This window comes from Takifugu rubripes, chromosome 8, assembly GCF_901000725.2.
Source record: "Takifugu rubripes chromosome 8, fTakRub1.2, whole genome shotgun sequence".
Taxonomy (NCBI): domain Eukaryota; kingdom Metazoa; phylum Chordata; class Actinopteri; order Tetraodontiformes; family Tetraodontidae; genus Takifugu; species Takifugu rubripes.
Genome location: NC_042292.1, coordinates 17,917,124 through 17,929,570, shown reverse-complemented (window position 1 = coordinate 17,929,570; position 12,447 = coordinate 17,917,124). Strand labels below are relative to the sequence as shown.

Here is a 12,447-nt window from a genome sequence, read left to right as displayed (position 1 = left end):
ATGGTTAGCGTAGCATGAGGTCACTCGTAAGGCAGAAGGATCACGTCTCAATCAAACGGTCGTTAAGACTTGATTTAAAATATCCGGTATTCATCTTAAGGGGAGGGGGGGGGGGGGGTTACCTTTGGACCGGAGTCCCTTGTTTGGGTTCTGGTCTGTACTGGATTTGGCCTGAAGTCCCGCGGGGCTAATCGCTACATTTCCCAGCGATGCTTGCTTAGCTAAGCAGTTTTAATACACAAATCAATTTTGCATTAGCTACTTCTGGCTGGGGGGCGCTCGCCGTGTGGGGGCCATGAAAAATTGATGGGCGTTAGCATGCAGATGGGCTCGCCGGTGAAGGGCGATGTCACCGAGGCGGCTCGGCTGTTTGTTGTGCTAGTAATAGCGTCGCCGACTCCTTCTCCTTCTTCTTCTCCTTCTTCTCCTGCTGCTGCCCCCCCCTTTCCCCCCCAGGCTTGAAAACATCTCAACATTTGAGGAGCAACATCTCCGACAGCATTTGTTTTTCCGCGGCCATAAAATGGTGTCATCCGCTCCGTCTGCGCCCGGCTGATGACTTGAGTGCAGAGAGAAATTATGGCGCCCATAATTAGCTTTCACGATGAAATGAAGCTATCGCGGAAGAGAATGAGGAAATTTCACACTCTGGAAATTAGATTTTGCAAGGTGCCGTGTCCGTGTCCTTGAGTATGAGAACATCAAAAGACTCTTTCTTCTTCTTCCTCTGTTCCTGGACCGATGTCGACGTGACGCCGCTGCTCTCATTGTCCCGGGAATTCACGATAAACCCACGCGGCTGATTTGCTGCTTTATGGCGCGATGAGTCGGCGCTTTGTGACTTTTGCCCGGAAAAAAATTGTTTCCTTTGTCTAACCTCAGTTTTTTAGGCTAGCTTGAGCTGGATAGTAGCTAGCATGCTGGTGAGCTGGCTGCCGATTCTTCAGGATCCAGACTTTAAAAGGAACCTTTAAACCCAGGTTAATGGTGGCGTCGTTAGCTGCCGTCTTCGACTTCGGAAACGACTTAAATGCTCAGCAGAAGGAAACGTCCTCGACAAAAGATGAAAGAAAAAGAAGAAAGAGCGCTGCCGTTCATCTCGCCGCGCCTTCCTTTGCTCTGTAATTAGTTGGCGGCTAACTAAATGGGCTAAAACAGTCGAGCGTCTCCTCATTTATGCCGATTCCTGACTCTTGAGCCTCGCCGGTTGTTATAGCAACGTCGTGGGAAACTGCTGGGATGTGGAACGTCAACCAGCTGTGAAGCATAAATGATCATCGACAACTAGCATGGTGTGGCTAGCGCTGTAAAAACCTAGTTTTGTTGCTTCAGAGTTAAATTGTGTCGTGTTTTCGAGACAAATGTGCGTGTTTTTAAATCTCAAATGCATCATTTCCAGCACAAACACGGCTGGATTTCCAGATTCACACAGGACAGAGTTTAAAAACCTAAATATATTAGCCGCACGCGACTCCGCCGCGTCCTCAAGCCTCTCCGCCGAGAACGGGGGGCTTTGTTGCCATGACAATAGCTACGCCAATTCGGCGGCGGAGACGTGAAAATGGCAGGTGTGTTGCATTTCATATGCAGGTGCTCGTGATACAGATAATGGAATCAATTTCCTGTGATTTCTGGAGCCGCGAGTTGGTGGAGGAATAATAAAGGAGCCCAATGAGCTGAAGCTAAACATCATCCACCGCTCACTGACGGCCGTTTGACTCCAGCTAGCTGCGAGGAGAAGAAAACACTGTTTCTCTGCACTGATATATATTTATATTTTGTGCCCGGAGGCAGAAAAGATGACAAACCGCAGCTTTTTGTGCTAAAACTAACGGGCAGAATTGTCTTCAGCGCTAATGCTAACGCTTCCTCTTTAACGCCACAGCAGAACCTGCGAGTAATCTGATCACCGCGGCGTGTTTGGCTATTTTGCAGATCAATAACAACGAGCGCCCGGTCGATCTAAAAATGTTTTGCTCGGACTTTTGACCCGCTCGGGTCATTTGAGGACGGCCGTCCCCAGAAAAACGAGCGGCTAATGAAAGAAAAGCTCTCACAGCGGGTTTATTGACCGGCCGCTCAGCTCGTTGGGGTCAGAGCATCGTCGGGTGTCCAACAAAGGGCTAACTTTGAAGCTAACGGCTAAAATTCTCCTTCCTTATCAAGCCGCCATTTTGTCCCCTACCCCTTTTAGAACATTTCTGCTAAAGTACGTCGGGCTCACCACTCGCGGCTCTTTGGGTGCGACGCCACTCGCTCTGCCGCAGCCAGACAATCGTACTGATTGGACGGTCCCCCGAACATAATTTCAGACGTGTTGAAAGGGACATTAGCCGCCTGCGCAGGCTGTTCTGGGGAAGATTGTTCCTCTGCATCCAGTGGAGGAGACCAAGGAGCCAAAAAAATTCACTCTGCCCAGAGTGAAGCTAGCTGCGCTCACACGTGTCGGTTCAACGTGGCGCGAAAGTGGCGGCAGTGAAAGTCTATTTCACTCGTTCCGGTCCAGCCAGATTAGCTTTGTTCCCCTCCTACTGAGCATGTGTTCGTCAAAATATTGTCTTTTGCAAAGCTACGTTAGCCGTTTCACCTTTGAAATCATGCTAAGTTCTTTTTTTTTTTTTTAGCGCTTTAATCTTTTGAAATTACCTGTTACTCTGCGCTGCTAACGATAGCCCGCATGGCTAGCATTGTGAGCATATCGGATTCGGCCTCCCGATAGAAGCTCGTGTTTCGTCGCCGTGAACGTGGAGGACAGCGGAGGAGAGACTTGTGTGGAGCCCGTCTATGAAAGCGCCATTAAATTGTCAGTTATGATGGATGTTCTGCCTTTTCTGCATTAACTGGTACATTAGAAGTCATTAATTCTTCAGGATGTGCGTTGGAGATCGGAGCCTCCCGGGGGGGGGGGGCCGATACAGCGGGAGAGACGGAGCGATGAAAAAACGAGTGCAGACGAGAGGAGATACGTTGGTTCTGATAACAGTCTGGGGATTTTTGTGGCTGTTCCAGTGAGACGGACATCGCGACTGAAGAGGGACTTGCTAGCTTGCTAGCAATGCCGCGTCAGATAGAGGTGAAATGAATTGTTTAGCATAAACTGGCTAAAACTTGTTTCACTTCTTGTTTGGGGTTAGCATCGCAACTGTAAATGTTCACCTGCTGGTTCCTTTGTAACATAATTGATTTTTTCTTTGAAGACCCCCCCCCCCCCCCCCCCCCCCCTCACATTTCCACCAGTTTCCTCTGAGTTCTTCTGGGATTCATGAGCTCACAAATGAAACGGAGCGTTATTAATTTAGCATTGTTATTCTTGCGCTTTAAAAACCGGCTGGTTTCTCTGCCAATAAATGGACTTTTAATGGGTGAAGCATCGGTGTGAGGGCGTCCAATTATCTCCCCGTCCAGATTGGACCCTCGTCCATTTCCTCCCTTTCAAAGCCTCTTGATTGGGCTCTTTTGTCATTGCCATGGAAGCTAGCATTTCTGTCCTGTCGTTCTGAAACAGCATGAGGCTTCAGACAAACATACCCAGTCACCATCTTCCAGTCCCACCAGTGACAGCTGCCGCGGTGACTCGGCAGAACGCCATATGGTGGAGCGCCGAACGCTCGCACCTTTGAAAGAGTGTCGGAAATACTTCAGGAAAAGTTCCCTCCTGAAAGCAGCTTTCCCTCCATCTTTCCTGCTGGGGTTAGCTTTAGCGCGTAGCGATACAGTAGAGCTCTTCCCGCTCTGGTGGTGATTACGGCTGACCTCGGGGGCGTTAAGTGCCCCGATCCTTCTGCTCAAACGTGACCCACGTGCACGGAGCGCGGCGTTGAAATGAGAGGGGGCCCCTCCGTGCACTCAAGCCTCGGCTGAGCCGGCTGACCTGTGGCCCCTTCCTCTCATCTCCCCGAACCCTCCTGGAATACCAACAGGGCCGGACTAATTACTCGTTAAAAAAACAAGTGGGAGGTGGGCGGTTTGTAGTCGCCGAGTGTCAAGCGTGCGGTGAAAGATGCTCGGGGGGGGCTTCCATTCATGACGTGGGTTTGAGAGGCCCCCGGTTAAAACGCTAAAATAACCATCAAACGAGTATTTCGAAGCCGAAGAGTCATGAGACGAGAACGCCGTCGCAGGGATACGAATAATAAAGGAGATCTCACCGCCGCTGTCGAGAAACCCGAAAGGAGGAGCGCTGAGGACGACACGGGGGGGGGGGGCGGCGAGGACGAGAGCGACCTTAAACTTTTAAAGATATTGGAAACGGAATTACGAACTGTCACCAGAGGAAGTAGCGACTCGTTTCCTCTCCCGCCCCCCGTGGCCGTTCCCGGCCTTTGCGGTGGCACTAATATGAGAAAATAGTGCGGCGAGAATAATTTTCTGACATTCAAATGTTATTGCTTCCACCAGAGCGAGCGAGGAGCCGCTCCCTTTGTTCCTCGGCGGCTGCGACAGATGGAAGCGAGCTGGCGTTTGGGCGCCGTTTGTTGCCGCTCGCGCCGACTCCATGAAACGCATCAATAATTGAGCGTCTCTTTCAAAAAACAAAACAAAAATTGATGTGTAGTAAAAATTTCATGGCCTGTCATTACGTCCCCCCCCCCCCCCCCCCCCAGTAACGCCGCCGCGGCAGCTCGCCACTGAACCCTCCGGTGGTGCCTCTCCGGGAGGGGGGGCGGAGCGGCGTTCCCTCCTAAAATGTGGCGGGAACACGCAGAGCGGTTGTCAGCGGGATAAATCTCGTTGTTATATAAATGTCAACAGGAATTTTGCTGCGCGAGGTAACAACTTTTCCCGTTAGCCTCCGTAAAGATCCTTAAATGTATCGCGTTTTTTACGGCCTCGTTCTTCCAAAACTCTTATTGCGTCTGACCTGTAATAACAGGCGAGGCGAACCTGTAATAACAGGCGAGGCGAACCTGTAATAACAGGCGAGGCGAACCTGTAATAACAGGCGAGGCGCACGTGTAATAACAGGCGAGTAATCACACACCTGCGGCACTCGAACCGCCAAAAACGCCAAAATAACGTCTTCTGCGACATCTTTCACACTTCTGAACAAGTTACGTTAATTCTTGAGGGCCGTTGTGCGAACGAGTCGAGCGCGGCTAACGCAATGTTGTGTCTAGACGTAGCATCAAGTCCCCCCCGCCACCGGTTGGCCAGGCGCTCAATAATTCACAACATTTTTTATTAAACTTCTGTTTTCTCGTATGCTAGGCGGGGGGGCGGGGCTGGGGGGGGTCGACCACACCCTCCTGGTTGTTCATTATCCCGCTCGCCGCTCTCCTCGCTGTCGCTGTGACCTTTGTGCGTGCAGCCACGCCGCCGTCCTGGCTTGTTCAGCCAGGCGTAAAAACCGTGCCGTTACAAACAGCGGGTCTCCGGGAGGCTTCCTGGCGTTTGACGGCCCCTCTCTCCGCACGCCGTGGCGGTACTTCCGTGCCAGCGCCCGGGCTCTGGCGCTTCACCCCCCCCCTCAACTGTCAGATTTGGTGAGGTGAACCTGGCGAGCAGCCGGATCGTGTACCAGTCAGATTTCCCTTTTTAACGCACCCACGGAGGCTTTCGCCTCTCTGACCGCGGGGGCGGTGCCGTGGTTACCGCCGTGGTTACCGCCACCCCGCCGGCGAGTCACCGGGTCAGGTTTCTGTCGTGCCACGCCGCCCAATTACTCGCCTTCCTCCAACCTCGGAGCTTTGTTTTCCCAGCGCCGTCCCTTGGAACGCCCGCCCTGTCAGCTTCTGTCGGCCACTTCCTGACTCACTCCCAGAATCCCTGTCTCGGCGCTCCGTGTCACGCTTCCGTTCTAATGAGAGGCAGGGATCGGCCCGGCGGACCCCTGAGTTCGAGTTACCTGTTGTGCCTCCGCATCTCTTCCTCCCTCCTTTTTGTCTTCCTCGCTCCCAGAACGCCAGAGCTGTCGACACCCGGCGGTTTGACTCTAAACCGTTCCCCAGCGTCGGCGCTCGCTGCCGTGACAGGGAACAAAAGGAGGGAGAGTTGGCGGCGAACAGAGTCGGCGTCGCTTTCTCTTCTCTCTGCGAGCGCCGCGAAAAGGTCGGTGTTTTCGTGGCGTTCGGGGCCACCCGGGACCGTTTGTGTTGACTTTTTGTGTGGATGGAAAAACAAAGTTTGCTGTTTTTCTTTCCTTTCAGTAATAAAGAACGGGGAAAAAAACTCCATCAACCTTCGACTTGATCTCGGGGTCTCGCGAGGGATTAAAGTAGCCAAAAACGGCTAAAACCAATTTTCTTCTATTACACCTTCAGAACACGAGATTTTTTACGTGAAACGACGGCCAACATGCTCCTCCAGAGGATCCAGGTCCTGGATCAGGGCCTGTGATGGGGTCTGTATGGTGTATCTTTAGGATAACAACCCCTGGCCCCCCTCCTGGAGGGGCCCCCGGTCCTGCTCAAGGTTTCATCCTGTTAAAAGTGAGTTTTTCCTGCCAGTGTTGGGGTTTGGGGCTCTTTCGGAGCTCAAATTGAATCTCTTGCTGGGATCGGGACTGTGGGCCTGGAGAAAGGGCGGCGGGTTTGGAAAGGTCGTCCAGCTGCACACGGTTGTGTCTGGAACGCTGACTCGCCTTCGGCGCCTTCTCCTTCCTCTGTTCCATGGAGCCTGGCGAGGTGTCGTCCCGCGGCGCGGCGCTCTTTGAACGTCTCTAATCTGATTCCCGTCTGAGCAGAATCCGGGCTGTGGTATTTAATTAAACCTGTGAAATTGATCCAGATTCACGGGGAAATGCCACTTTGTCCTTTATGGTGATGGATTTATTTAGTCTGTTTGCTTTAGTCCATGTTTGCAAAATGGAGGAGCTGGGGGGGGGGGGGGGGGCTGACTTCTCTCTCTCTCTGTCTCTCTCTGTCTCTCTATATCTCTCTATGTCTCTCTCTCTGTCTCTCTCTCTCTCTCTCTCTCGCTGTCTCTCTCTGTCTCTCTCTCTCGCTGTCTCTCTATGTCTCTCTATGTCTCTCTATGTCTCTCTCTCTCTCTCTCTATGTCTCTCTCTCTCGCTGTCTCTCTATGTCTCTCTATGTCTCTCTATGTCTCTCTCTCTCTCTCTATGTCTCTCTCTCTGTGTCTCTCTATGTCTCTCGCTCCGGCTCACAGTCAACTAGGTCAGGCCGACAGGCTTGACTGATTCCTCCTCTGGTGTCGATGCCTGGGTGGATTCACCTGTCTTGGTTAAGCTGACACAAATGCGGGCTGAACTGGGGCCCTGAGCTGTTGGCGTCTCCGGCGTCAGATTCGTTTTAATTTCGCAGAAACGCGACGGAGGCCCGTTTAAAACTCGAACCGGGTCCCGGCAGTTCAGAGGAAGTTCAGCCGCCGCCGCCGGACGTCTGCTGATCTTTAAGCACGGCTGCTTTTTGTCTTCCCGTCCGTGTTCCCGCTCGTTTGTCCGATCTTCCAAATGTTAAGCGTCATGATTCCTGCGGCCCGCCGAGCGGACCCGCCCGATCCGGTTCTTCAAAAACACCACATTGTGGAGCTCATGAGACCTGGACCGACTCAACCGTGAGCCACTCGGCCACATCCTCGCGTGTGTTCCATTAGAGAATTAAAGATTAATTGCCAAATTTCTCCAGTTCAAAACATTGATTAATTAGAGAGAATCAGCGGTGGATCCAGAAGATTAATGCGGTTCCAGTTGCCCCGTTTCGATACCTATTGATTTTGATTTGCTCACAGAGACCTGCCTCTTCTTCCCCGGAGCCCCCGAGGCTGCTGACGCACAGCCGCTAAAACCAAATATGTGGAACAAGAGCCGGAGATTAAGGCTGAACTTTGCACGAGGACGGACTCATCGGTTCCGTGCGTGTTTGGACACCTTTGGAGCCGAGCTCGTGGCCACCGAGGCCACATCCCGTCTTTTCTTCTGTTCTGTACTTGTTCCCTCAATAGTTGGAAGCTGGTCTGCGCATCCAAAACCTGTTGAACTCAATCAGAGGAGCTAAGACGGAGCATCAGCGGCGGGTCACGTAGGCTATGTTGTCTCTGGGATTGAACCCCCCCCCCCCCCCCCCCAGGTACACGTTAATTGAGCTCCCTGTAATCAGGCCCACAGGTCCACATATGAACAGTGTCTGAGGCCCCTAGGAAAGGGTCTCCGGGATGTTTGGACTGAATTGGAAATGCACCCCGGCCTCTACGATGTCTGAGGCGGACGGTGTTCGCGGGTCTCTGAAGGTTGTGGGTTCGACCTCAGAACTGTGGTCCCAGAGTTTGGGTTTAGCCCGCGTTGCAGTGACAAGCGCTAAGTTAGCATCCAGCGGCTTCCTTACTCAATCGCCTTATCGGCTTCCAGACTCGAGTCCTCTTTGTCCTCCGCGGACGCGTTTCCAATCAAATCACAATAAATCCCTTCGCAATAATGAATGAGATTCAGGCTCAATTCATCTTCCTGCGGCTTTTCTAATTTGTACAAATATTTCTTTGGCTGAAAGCAATTAACGTCGCTCCGACGCCGCGACGCTCCACCGCCGGATCGCACGTTAGATGGCGAATCAAAATAGGAGCCAACCTGTTTCCTTTTAATTCATTACCGGCAGAGGAGCCATTATCCGGGCACACGAGCGCCGCTGAATAATTAATCATCCTATCAGTTGTTTGTTTGACCCCTATTGAGCATTCGCCCCTCGTTCTTTTGCCTCCCAATGAAATCCCGTCTTTAAGTGCTAAATGCAGACTCCTAAGAAGTCTGGGTTGACTCTTCAATTGTCTGGTGAATAATAAATGAGGGTTACGTGACAGTTTCGAAATGCCGGGTCAGGAACTGATGGCCGCGGGTTTTATACCCCATCTTTCCTTCAGATTCGTGGTAAACGTGTGATTGTTTGTGTTTGAGTTTCAAGACAATGCCGTGCTCTGCTAGCATAGCAGCAAAAGCTAAAACTGTTCGAACATTACCAGCGATTTGCTGGCGGTGAAAGAAAGTCCGCCGACTTGAGCGAAAAAGCGCAGATTCTGTTTTTCGATATTTTACAATATCAGGGTTAAACACCAGGGGGCGTTTTTAAAGCTGTAATTCATATTTTAACGCTGAAAGTGTCCAATTGATGAGACTAAATATGTCAGTCATTTTGTGTGGTTGAGAAAGTCGTACGATGTGATTCTGTCGGATCCCCGTTGTATGCTAATACAGCGGAAGCTAACATTGTGCAAACGAAGAGGAACGACGGAAGATCACACCATCGGCAGGCGGCTGAAAATAAAGAGCTTCGATGTTTTCGTTGAAAAATCACTTAAGATGATTTTATTCTCCCTGGAATCACTAATTTGAAAGAAATTAGCCAGTTTGCTTTTGTTAGCGTTTGACCTGGCAGCTGCCATGGTGTCAATTAATGCTCCGTGCTAAAGTGCTAGCATTGTAACGAGTGTGCGCGACAGAAACTAAAAGAAAGCTGAGAAGAATAAATAATAAAGCGCTTGTTTTCCCAGAGACCCCCCGAGTGTTTGAAGATGACCCTTCGGTGTTTTCCAGGAGCCCTTCCTAATCCAGAAACCAAACAAACGGATATTTTAGCGGATAACCGACGTTGTCGGGGAGAATCGGGCGTCTCTTCGGTGTCGAGTATCTGCGACGACCTCAAGTAGTAAAACTTCCGGGATCGTGACAGAGCTAACAGAGATTTCATGCCCTATTTTTCCAGAAGCCTCCTGCAGCGGATCCTCAGGGGATCCGGAGGAGGGGGGGGGGGGGGGGGGGGGGGCTTTTGGGGTTGTATTGTTCCTGTTGCTTTAAGGGTTTTTTATATTTGGGTTATTTATGCCGCTCAAGTGGGTTTTCAATAACCGCCCGGTTCTGATCTGCCTGAAAGGTGAAAAGGGGAATTCTAATAAACTTCCAGAGGAGCCAAGTTTGCCTTATTCCTTCAACATCCCTCAGAAATAGCTTTTATTTGTCCTCCGTCCTCTGTCGTCTCCTGTGTCTCGCGCAGTGACATCACCCCGTCTTCCGTTACATATTCCTAACGGCCACAGCGGGACCTCGGGCTTCCCAGCAGGAGCAATATTGGATGGCCGGCAGTCGATGACATCATGCGTGAGCATCATCTCGAGGAGCTGCTCAGGAAAAGGTAACGACCCCCCCCCCCCCCCCCCCCATTTAAGGCTAAAATGGACGCCGGTATAAACGGAGGTCATCGACCTGCTTTAGGAACGCGTCCCGGCGCTGCAGCCTCGATTAAAATCACCTTTTCTTCGTAAAGATTCCCATGTCGTTGCGTCGTCATGCTAGTCTCAAGTTCCGCGGACACGGTTGCTGCGCTTCCACGCCGCTAAATGAGCCCGTTTTGAACCTTCCTGCGCCCCCTGTTGGTCAGAAGCGGCACCGCTTCATAGTCACTTTTCTCACAGGAAACTTTTGTGACATCGTTTTAACTGTTTTTTGTTTTTTTTGTTGCCTGATTTCTACATCAGACGGACTTCCTGTCCGAGCTGCTCTTATTTTTAGCCGCAGCCTTTTATCGGGCTAATATGTGGCGCCGTGTCCTGGCGGCTCCGGCTGTCCTTTTGGACGGCCGCTCTGTTTCTGTTCCTGCCGCTTTCATTTGTTAGCTTCAGTCTCTCCGACACAGATGAGATTTGCCGTTTCTGCCAACAGGTGCGACGGAATTTTACATCTCGATGACTTTGCAGAGTTGGGATTAGTTTTCCTCCTCTTTGCATTCCATAAAACCCTCTAAAGCCACTTCTTAAGGAGAGCGGCCCTTTCATTTTAATATAAATGGATGGAGCTGCCGCCACAAAAAGGTTGTTAGGCGAAGCAATAATTGAGCAAAGTCCCTGACAAGAGTCCCCCGTCTCCTCGCCGCTTTTTGATGGTGGTAATCTTCACGGAGGGGAGGAAAAAAAGGATACTTTACAGCGTCGGCGTTATTAGCCTCCTCCGCGGCCCTTCGCCGGGCTCATCCTGACATGTTTTTGCCCGTTCCCAGCAGGGAGCTGCGATAATCACCTCCACGCTGCCCCGAGAACGCCAGAGCACCAGAGGCTCCGTCAGCGAGTTCACGGAACCACTATTGACTTCTGGGTCCCCGTGCTGAGATCTGCCGGAGTGGGGGAGGGGGGCACCGGTTTGTCAGCCAGTGAGGGAGCCTGGGGTCCACAAAGGTCAAGAGTGCCTGACCTTGACATTTAGGAGCAGGAGGGGGGAGCACAGGACTGGTCCGGAGACTGTTCGTGTCGGGGGAGGTTCGACTTTTGATCTTTTTTTTGTCGGGATGCTAACGGGAACGGTAACGCTGTAAAATATCGCCACGATATTGACGGTTATCGACCCGAAAGAAACTTAGAAGAAATCCATGATGTCAAAACAAGACCTCTGTCCTCCAGGGATGGATCGGGTTGACGGCGGCGGCGGCGGCGGCGCCGACCCCGACTCTCTGCGGCGTGCACATGACACGTCCGCGCACGGGTCCCTGGAGCTGCTCCATGACGTGGAGTCCAGAGATATTAACAACTAGTCCGTGTCGGCTAGCTTGAATCTTTACAGTTGTTGCATGAGGAGGGGGGGGAGTGCCACGCCCATTTTGACTTGTGGGCGTGGCCAGTGAACAGTGGCCATTGTGAGCCTCAGTCCAGGACGTGTCGTTAGCTGAGCGCTGGAGGAGACAACGGGGCTGCTAATGTGTGTGAAACCAGGAGTTTCAGCTCGACTGACATTTCTGTTCTTTTGTCAGAGGCAAGCCGCCGCTCTGGTGTGGCGCGACGGGCCCAGAGGCATGCTGGGAAGTCCTGAGGGGTCCAACAAGTCTGGTAAAACTCCTGAGTGAAACCTGAGCGGGTCTGTCTGCTCAGCTTAAACCAGAGGTGACAAGGCGATAAAAATTAGCTTAGCAGCTCCCTTTGCTCATCTTAATTGCTAATTTGCTGCCTCCACATTTTTCCGGCCTGAGTCTGTTCCCATAATCGAGTCACGCCCATCCGTTCGGATGCACTGACCCTTCCCGGTGTCTGATCTTTAAATATAATCTCCCCACCACAGCGAGGCTTCCTGACATTCTTCTGAAGAACCCGCTCCCAAATCGCCTCCCCAAAGGTCCACCTCTGCTTTCATTCCTTATCTAAATGCTAATGATTTAATTGAGATTTGCAACCACGAAATACCTTTTTGTGAACACCAACTTCTTTTTTATTGCAAATTTCAGGAAACTCGATGGGCTTGAGAGTTTAGGAGTTCCCCAGAAGTTACGAACTCGTCCTCTCCGGCTTAAGGAGAACTCTAAAAGTGACAAACCAGGCAAAAACTGGGAGGAATGGAAGTCTGATCTCATCTCATTTTACATTTTTGCCTTATTTTCCACCAACTTTTGTGAACCAGTTTACTCACTTTTAGATCAAAATGAGTTTAATGGAAATAACTGGAGTTAACTTTCTCGTGTTCAGGATGTGATTCTTCTGAAAAGTTCAGTTTCAATCGTTCCAAACTCACGCCGACATCTTTGG

The 12,447-nt window shown here is 51.3% G+C and overlaps 1 long non-coding RNA gene across 1 annotated transcript; it reads left to right on the top strand.

The window, feature by feature from the left end:
* The first annotated feature begins 2,837 nt into the window (after positions 1-2,837).
* Positions 2,838-11,896, top strand: LOC115250738 (uncharacterized). Its single transcript, XR_003889311.1, has 3 exons — positions 2,838-3,073; positions 9,939-10,076; positions 11,682-11,896. It is a non-coding gene; the product is annotated as an uncharacterized lncRNA (long non-coding RNA).
* Positions 11,897-12,447: the final 551 nt, after the last annotated feature.